Here is a 9,629-nt window from a genome sequence, read left to right as displayed (position 1 = left end):
GCCGGTGGAGACTCGGCCCCAGCCTCCTTGGAGTCCCCCATCGCCTCGGCCCAGAGTAGGCGAGGCAAAACAGGACCCGAGGAGCCGCGACAGAAACCGGGCCCGGCGGCCCGGAGCCACAGGAGAGCCAGCGTCTGAGACGCCCCGCTCACTGCACTTCCGGTTTCTGACCGGAAGGAGTTGCGGTGACGCGTTCAAATCTCGCGAGCTTTATGCCAGAGGCCCGGCTCCGCCTTCTCCAGTGGCAGCCACCTTTACGGCAGGGGCGGGAGCTGTAGTGCGCCTGCGCTCGTCGGAGCCCACTTCTCGCGGTATCTGATTCTCAGGCTCCGCCCCTCGCACCTCATCTTTGCAGGCAAACAGTTTGGGGCTTGGGCTCTGGGTTGTCAGTTTCTCTGCGGTCTTCGTTGCGTGGGCGGGGCGGGGCTGGTGTCCATTTAACCCTGATTCCTGGGAAACGAAGTGGCGAAGTGTTAGCACTCCGTCCTTCCCAGCCGTCAGTGAACCCCTCAGCTTACAAACGGGCTCACAGCCCCAGGGAGGGAGTGAGCAGGCGCCCAGGTGAGGGGCGGACAGGCCCAGGGAGGGAGACAGCTGGTGCCCAGGTGAGGGGCGGACAGGCCCAGGGAGGGAGACAGCCGGTGCCCAGGTGAGGGGCGGACAGGCCCAGGGAGGGAGCGAGCAGGCCCCCAAGTGAGGGGCGGACAGGCCCAGGGAGGGAGACAGCCGGTGCCCAGGTGAGGGGCTCCGCGTCCTGCCCCAGCATCACAATGCTGATGTGGGCCCGCAGCCCCAAGTTTAGCAGCGGCGAGGCTCCGTGGCGAGGATGACCCCGCCGCCTTTATTAAAAGGTCGCATTTCAAAGGTGATGACACTCAACAGGTTTATGCACGGGGCCTCGTTTGACTCGAGGAGCTCCTGCGGAAAGCCCGCTATTCGTCAGGGCCCAGGGAGCTAGCACAGGGCGTTGGGGTGATCCGAGGGCTCCTCCAGCGTTAATATGCATGGGCAATACCTGGGGATCTAGTTGACTTGCAGATTCTGATTCAGTAGGTCCGGATTGGGCCTGAGATTCTGCATTTCTAACAGACTCCCAGGAGATGATGCCAGTGCTTTGAGTAGCAAGGAGGCAGAGAAACAGCTAGGGCGTGTGAAAGCTGGCGAGAGGCAAGTCCTCTTATGCTCAGACTCCGCATCTAATGTATCAAACGTAGTTAAATGCAGCCACATCCTTCGTAATTGCTGTAAAATATCGGAAGCATTTTGAAAACTTAATTTTACCTTGTGGTTATTTGGCTATCTTATAGCTCACGTTATTAGGCTCTGATAACTCGTTATGTGCATATTCACACGTCCTTGTGACTGGTAGCTCAACTTACAAACTTTTCAAATGTAACAAAACATGGTTATGAGTTATATTTAACAATGAATTATATATTATAGTACATTTTGTAGGCACTTCAACATGTATTGATTTTGGTATTTATTATTTTTTGTATTTGTCCTATTTTGCAGGGTAATATATTTATTGTAGTAAAAAATTGGACACTATTGGGGCACCTGGGTGGCTCAGTAGGTTAAGTGTCAGACTTCGGCTCAGGTCATGATCTCATGGTTCCTGAATTCGAGTCCTGCGTTGGGCTCTGTGCTGACACCTCAGAGCCTGAAGCCTGCCCTGTGTCTGTGTGTCCCTCTCTCTCCCTCCTCCACTCATGCTCTATCAAAAATAAAAACATAAATAATTTAAAATTGGACACAATTTAACTTACTAGCATTATGAAGATTGGTAACTCTCTTAGTATGTAGTACCACTAACTTATGCAACTATTCTTTTTCATGAATGCTCAAGAACATTTAAATTGTGCATGATATGATAAATGATAACATTATAAAAAGCAAATATGCGTTATGATCCTAATTTTTAAAACATGTCTTTTTGTGTACCTGTGTCCATAAACACATGTCTGAGAGATAAGATGAAGTGATTTAAAATTGATTCCTTAAAGTTTTCTTTATTTTCTTTCTCAGTATGCATTTATACAATATAATTCTTATTAAACTTTTATTTATTTTTATTTTTTTTTAATGTTTTACTTATTTCTAGGAGAGAGAGAGGGAGACAGTGTGAGCAGGGGAGGGTCAGAGAGAGAGGGAGTCACAGACTGAAATAGGCTCCAGGCTCCGAGATGGCAGTCAACACAGAGCCCGACGCAGGGCCCGAACCCACGAACCGCGAGATCATGACCTAAGCGAAAGTCGGACGCTTAACCGACTAAGCCACCCAGGCGCCCCTAAACTTTTAAACATGTATAGTTTAGCTTCTCATAATCTTTAAATTCTGTTTTATTGTACAATTTTCTGTAAGAAGGGATTATTCTGAGGTAGCAGTAATTCTTTTTTCAGGACTCAAATATACTGCAGTCTTCTTGAGAAGTAGGTTCCTGAAGCCTTGGTGATGTTGCTTAGTAGAAAAATGTGCTGGAAATGGCCTATGAAAAGGTAGAGAGGAATGAAACAGAGCCAGAAATTCAGTATAGAAAGGGAGGGCAGCTGCCGAAAGGGCCATGGGAGCAGAGGGGGTCTTCAGCCTGTGGGGGGACCAGTGACAACTAAAGGAAGGACTGGGTTTCCTGAGGCCACTCCCAGGGTTAGAACCAGCGAGTTGCGGGCAGTCACGGACGGGGACTCCTCAGGGCAGGAGAAGTTGGGCACATGTGAGTAACAGAAAGCCGATCCATTCTTCTAGCTCTGAGTGCTTGTTAATTGCTTTCTTTTCTCTGTTCACTTTTAAGTGCTCTGTTATTGTTTCTAATGTAAGTGATTGAAATTTAATGCTGTGGGTGACATGGATCATTACTTCCAGAATTTCACATTTTAAGCAGCTTATTTGTGTTTGTTTTTATATTGTATCAGTGTCTGCCTTCCCCGCCCTTCCCTATCCCCCAGCTCCCAGCGCAGCTCAGGATGTACTTCATCACCTGTGGACTGCTCTGCCTTGTAGGTATCTGTTCTTGAAACCAATCAGCACTCTCAGGTGTTTACTTGGCTCCCCCGGCACCTGATGTTTTCACCACTTAGGAAGGGTTTGGTGAATGAATGAACCGCTTAGCAGTTGTTCCAAAAGTCTGTGCTTACTGGTGCTTTTCCTCTGCTTAGAATACCTTTCCGTTCCTCACTTGGCTTATTCCTCAAGCCTGATCTCAGGTATCATCCCTAATAAGTCTCTCCTGGCACCTCTTGCCTCCTGTGAGCGAGCTGGACGTCAGAACGGGACATCTGATCATCTGTTTTTACCGACACCAGGCACAGCACCAGCCCACTCAACTGTTTTAGATTTTAGGCAATGTAGGTAAAATAACTAGCACGGCAGGCTTTGAAAGTGCTTCTCAAAGTGTTTGAGACGTTAAAATAATGTTGGCTCCAGTTTTTTTAAATCTGCAAAATAAAAGCTGCAAATGTTTAATGAAGTATCTCCAACTGTGGCTGTATCAGCCATTAATTGTTAAAGTTCCTGTTCACACGCAGTCTGTTCCGTTCTAGGACAATTTCAATTTGCAGGTTAGGCTGCACTTACAAATATCCTCCCCCACACAAGATGACTTCAGAGAAATGCCAATCATAAATTTGCTCAGTGACTCACGGCACACAGTATTCTCCGAAGCAAAATTAGAAATCTTGTCAGAAATGTTTACAGTTCTGCGTAAGACAGATGTACTTAAGGCCTTCTGAGTTCCCCCTGCAGAGAAGAGAGCATGCAGGCACCGCTTCAGTTTGCCACAGTCCCCGCCATGACCTAGTGTTTTACACCTACCTGCCCTCGCTTGTTTACTTTGCTTGCTGCACCTTGGAAAGCCCTGGGTTTCTGACTCCTTGTCCTGGACTTTTAAAGCTCCAAGAGGGAGTCAGATGATCTGAGGCCACCCCATCCCCCTGCAGATGCGAGTAGTGCAGTCTGGGCAGGAGAATGTTGCACATCAGCCCAAGCCAGTTTAACAGCAGCGGCAGGATGAGTCTCCGACTCCTACGCACCCTTACAGAAGGTTAAATTGCAGACGCAGGCCCCTGGACCTTTAATTTGTCTCTGAATCTCCAGAGGAAATTGTTAATCATCTCCGGCCATCTCCAGATTCAAAATCCACGCTCCAGCGTAGTGCATTCTCCACAAGATTACGGTCTCTTGACCCCCGTGGCCTGTAACCGCAGACACTGCTGGGGTGCAGGAAGAACCAGAACTTCTTCTTTGATCTGAAAAGTAAGGGCAAACTTAAGCCTCGCTAACACTTAATACACAGACTGACACAGGCACCCTTCCCTGGGCGGCATATCCATCAGGGAACATTCACTTCTGCAGCCAAAACCAATGATCCCCAAACGTAGAGACTTACAAGCCGGGTTCCCAGGTGACACGCAGAATGCTAAGTTACATGTGAATTTCAGGTAAACTGTGAAAACATTAAGGGTATGAACTATTTAGTGGAAGTGTGTCCAGTGCAGAATTTGTAACCTTTAGCCTGCGAGACCTTGACCTGGGACATTGACAGTTGGAATAGTGGTGCAGCAGAGAGGGCTGCCCTGTAAACTAGCTCCCAAGGCTGCTCAGGTCAGGAGTGACAAACATTGCCGCCCCTCACATTGTTGTTGGCCAAAATGAGACACATGGTCAAGTACAGCATCAGTGGCAGGAAAGACTAATTCCCCCCACCCCCCACAAAGGGACAATGTCTGGGGGCCATTCTGTAGTCTACTAGAGTATATGGTGACTCCCAAAGACTGTTAGATGCCATCCACATGGTGACAAAACAAGACCATTAGGAGAATCTTTTCAGAATTCTGTGATGGGGGCTGACCTTGAAAATCTCATACACCACACAGTTCACAGATCATCTTGCAACACTTAAAAGAATCGTCAAGTTTGAAGAATGAATTACAACATTATACAAAAAGTGTTTCATTTTCCTCATCTGTTCTGTGATGACACGTAGCTGTCATTAGGATGCTTTCAGAGAAAATTTCACAAAAATAAAGAGTTCATCTATTCTTCTGAGATAAAGGTGGTGGTTGAACAATGAGTGAGAAAAGTCATTGGTTTTTTAAAAAATCTTATGGAGAGAGCATCTTTGAAAATAAGTGTTTGCAAACCTTTCCAACGTTATATGTGATTTTGTTGCTAAAAATGACCTATACTATGTATTAAAAAAACCTCATTTTGGGACGCCTGGGGGGGCTCAGTCGGTTAAATGTCCAGCTTCAGCTCAGGTCATGATCTCACGGTTCGTGGGTTCAAGCCCCGTGTGCTGACAGCCAGCTCAGAGCCTGGAGCCTATTTCAGATTCTGTGTCTCCCTGTCTCTCTGACCCTCCCCTGCTCACACTGTCTCTCTCTCAAAAATAAATAAAAAACATTAAAAATGAAAAAAAAAGCTCATTTCCGCACAGTCACCTTGAGAGCTGAAATTTCTCACCTCCTTTAAAAATCTTCCAAACGGAGTTTGTTTTAAATTTATCAAAGCTGAGGGAGGGGCGCCTGAGTGGCTGGCTTTGTTGGTTAAGCGTCCGACTTCAGCTCAGGTCGTGATCTGGTCTGTGAGTTCGAGAGAGCCTGGAGCCTGCTTCTAATTCTGTGTCTCCCTCTCTCTCTGCCCTCCCATAATGATGTGTTCTCTCTCTCGCTCGCTCGCTCTCTCTCCCTAAAAAATAAATAAACATTAAAACTTAAAAATAATAAGTGTATTGAGGATTTCTAAGGAGGACAGTGGTTTGGATCTGGTTTGCCCAAGGTGGCTTCCGATAGATGGAAAACGGCAGAGCTGACATCGTACAGAGACAGAAAGCCTGTCTTGCTCCTCAGCCACACTCTGAAGGCTTGTGAAAACCCTATCCACATCTTAATTGTTTTCTTCAATCCCACTCATTGGACTTCTTAGAATGACCAAATTGATCTGTCAGCCACCAACTGATTTGTTTACCCCCAAAATGTGCCGGCAAGATTCACTATTCCCAGCTGCCAGCAGGTGTCTTCCTCTGTGCTCTCTCTTATACATCCTGTTTTAAATTTTGCTCCTTGACAACAGACTGGTGACCTTTTTTCCTCAAACAGGAGTAAACAAATTGCATGTAAAGCAACTAACAGCACTGAATTGTTCCTTGACACTGTGTAATTGGTTTGTAAGAAAAGACTGACGACTCAAAGAAGATGGAAATGTAACCAAATTTTAGCTACAGTGTTTGCATCATGTGTGCATACAAGTGAAGTGACCAGTTTGACCTGGTAAGGTCTGAAACCATGTGATTCTTCCTGTTTACTTTTGAGATATTTTAAGCAATGATATTTTTATCATTGAGATAAATATGAGATATTTTAAGCCATTAGAACCAAGTTTTAAAACAAACTAAACTTAGAAGAACACTTCAAATTGTTCTATCACAAAGGTTTCCACCAAGAACCACAAAAATAAAACTGTTTGACCACTTCACTCTCATTTAAAGAATATTAGTGGAAAAAAAAATAAAGAATATTAGTGGAACAGAACCAGTTTGCAGTCAATATGTAAAATACAAATATTTTATATATTGTTTTCCACTTTCCACAAATAAATATATATATTACTACTGCTACTGTGTAATTTATAAATAAGTAGATATACATACATTGAGGCTGCACATCCAGAACATTTTGAACTAATAATAATGTGTGATAAGAAAGTTTATAGACAGCGGTTTTTAGAAAGACTATTTTAGGCATACTATGGTACCAAAAACCACAGGCCAGCTGCTGTTTAGGTCAAGAACAGTTATCAACTTAATGATCTATCTAGTATTTTCCTTTACACTTTAATTTGACGTGAGTAGGAGAATTTTAAAGTATAAGACAATGCAAACCTTGATGTGCGGTTGACCAGTATAATATAGCAAGACCCTCTTGGTTAAAAATACATGATCTCTTATTTAATTTAGGTGGTAATTATTTAACTGCTGTTCTGTAGACTAATAACATTTAAGCAAATTATTCGAAACTCTTTGGAAACTATTTTGATGGCACTTGAAGGAGTTCCTTTTCTAGATCTCGGAAGAGCTCAACTTCTTTTGTAAGCTATTAGTATATTTTAAATGTTTTAAATGTCCTATTTCTTTTTGAGAGAGACAGAGGATGAGTGGGGGAGGAGCAGAGAGAGATTGGGAGACACAGAATCCGAAATAGGCTCCAGGCTTCGAGCTGTCAGCACAGAGCCCGACACAGGGCCCAAACCCACGGACCACGAGACCATGACCTGAGCTGAAGTTGGACACTCAGCCGACTGAGCCACCCAGGCGCCCCTGTAAGCTATTAGTATTGACTTTGATGCAAGTGTTTATAGGGACAGGCGGTCTCTGCTAGGTATTACCTTCACAGCAAAAGCGTTTCTTAGTCTTTGTGAGTTTTATCCTCTGAAGCTGATCATTACCCTAAATGAATCCTAGCAACAGTTTCAAAGTCACTAACATCTGCTCTTCAGGCAACTTGTTGGTGGCTGGAGCCCAGGTGGTTGGTTACCTCTGCTGTGCTCGCACCCTCTGGCTCAGAGTGAGAAGGAAGGAATTCTCAAATGAACCTTCAAATGAATCCCACAATCAGGCACTGCCTGGGGGTCCGCCTCTGCCTTTCTAGTTAAGGGCTTGGCCTTCGCAGACCCTAATGAATCATTTAGCTATTAAGCATTTAGAAGGAGGCTTCCAGGGGAGAGAACAAAGGAAGGCATCGCTTAGTGCCATAGTGTCAGATGTCAAAGCCACTGACTGGACAGACATTTTTACTAAACTTTTCTGTAGTTGTCTTCTCATGGGCAAAGAAGAGATCTGTTTTACTTTCTCAGCGTTACACGGTCCCAAGGCACCCAGTAATAGAATCCACTCCATGTAAACGTTGGACTGAGTGATAACCACTGGATGAACCATGGGTGTTAGCCACATATGACAATGTTTTTTACATATTTATTTACATTTTTCCCTCTCTAGGAAATGAAGCCAGAAGCCACAGATGTCATTATCCATCCGCATACTTCTGTTTACTACCCAGAAGGCAAGGATATTGCATTTAAAAAGTGTCTGGACTTTTGCATTTACAAAGTGTCTGTTCTTTCTTATCACAAACGACTTGAGTAGCTCTGACCATTCACGTTTACCCTGACTGAAAAGTGCCAGTGATAGCCTTGCTTCCTGGAGAGCTTGGAGCTTCTGGTACAAAAGGCATTTTATAAGCACGAAGTGGAGGAAAGCATCATTTATATTCATTTGCTGCTGTGGCATTTCTCTCTGGAATCTTCCTCTTGTCTGTCAACAGTGTGCAAAAAGATTGGCCTCATCTACATTACAAATATCACTCTTTTAATGGTCTGGAAGTAGGAAAGAGCACAAGAACGGGGAGAGGGGCTCAGGGAGGGAGAAACTTGAGGTCCCCTGTTGGAGGATCTGAGCTCGTTTGTCCCTGAAGCTGGGTGGACGCCATCGGTGTGGATGTTATGAATTGTTACGGAAAGTGCCTCAGTGCTCGGTGCATCCTGGCTGCGATGAAGGTTTATTATCCCATTGCAGTGACTCACGGGAGGACCATGGCCACAGGGAAGACCCTTAGAGGGGCCACCTAGGATGGAGCCAGTCTTTCCATCCAGCCTGCGCCAGGGAGGCTTCCGGAGAGGAGGTATTTCCACTACGATGTCTCCTGGGGCCTGTGGCAAACAATTCCTTGCAGGGGACTCTACTTGGTATGATTTAAGAAACGTCAAGGACTGTACATCCCAGAAGAGCTCAGGGTGCGACTTACCCCACACATGGGTTGGAGTTTGCCAACTGGGTTAGTTGAAGTGGGGCCCAGCTCTGAGGGGCTCCCATTCCCATCTGAGAGGGTTCTAGAACATGGGACATCACCCAAGAGGCAAGGCCTGCGATGGTGTTACTTGGGCCAAAGGTCTGAGTGTGGGGGCCATGTAAATGAGTGGAGGCGAGTGTAGATGGAGGGGGGGACAGGAGCTTGGAGGGAAGAGGTGCTGCCACATCTGGAGGAAGAGAGACCTGGAACCCAATCCTTTTCCTCCTGCTGTGCCGGGGCCTCCCCTGAGTCCGCAAACCAGCTGCTGCGTCTCCTCTGCCTTCTTCTTCACATCTTTCCATCACAAAAATTTCAAAGAGACACCTAAGGAGAGAGAAAGGTTAAGGGAACCCCTGTACACCCGTCACCGTCACCCACCTTGAACAGTCATCAACACACCTCCAGTCTGCCTCCCCCCCACCCTCCCCGTCCTCCAATTATTATTGAAATCAGTTCATTCTTAACCATTTTTAATTTCATCTTCCCTGTTGCATTTTTCTGGCCATTTTCTCCTGCCAATCACTGTCTGAAGTCAGTCTGCCGAGTTGGCTCTGAAAAGACGCATTTCTCACGAGAGCCCGGAGCGGTTCTGAGAGAAATGTTGTGGCTCATCAAGCAATGTACGCTTCATCAGTTTCAGACACTCCCTGAGTCCCAGGCACAGCGCTGGGCTGAAGACGGGCGCGACACGGCTCCTGGCCCCAGGGGCCTCTGATCTAGTCCTGGGGAGAGGACTCAGGAGTCGCAGGCAAACATGTGAGCCCCGGAAAAGGAGAAGTTTCCAGGTC

Source organism: Crocuta crocuta, unplaced genomic scaffold (genome assembly GCF_008692635.1).
Source record: "Crocuta crocuta isolate KB4526 unplaced genomic scaffold, BGI_CrCroc_1.0 scaffold466, whole genome shotgun sequence".
Lineage (NCBI taxonomy): Eukaryota > Metazoa > Chordata > Mammalia > Carnivora > Hyaenidae > Crocuta > Crocuta crocuta.
The sequence above is the reverse complement of the archived record's forward strand: the minus strand, read 5'-3'. Positions refer to the sequence as shown.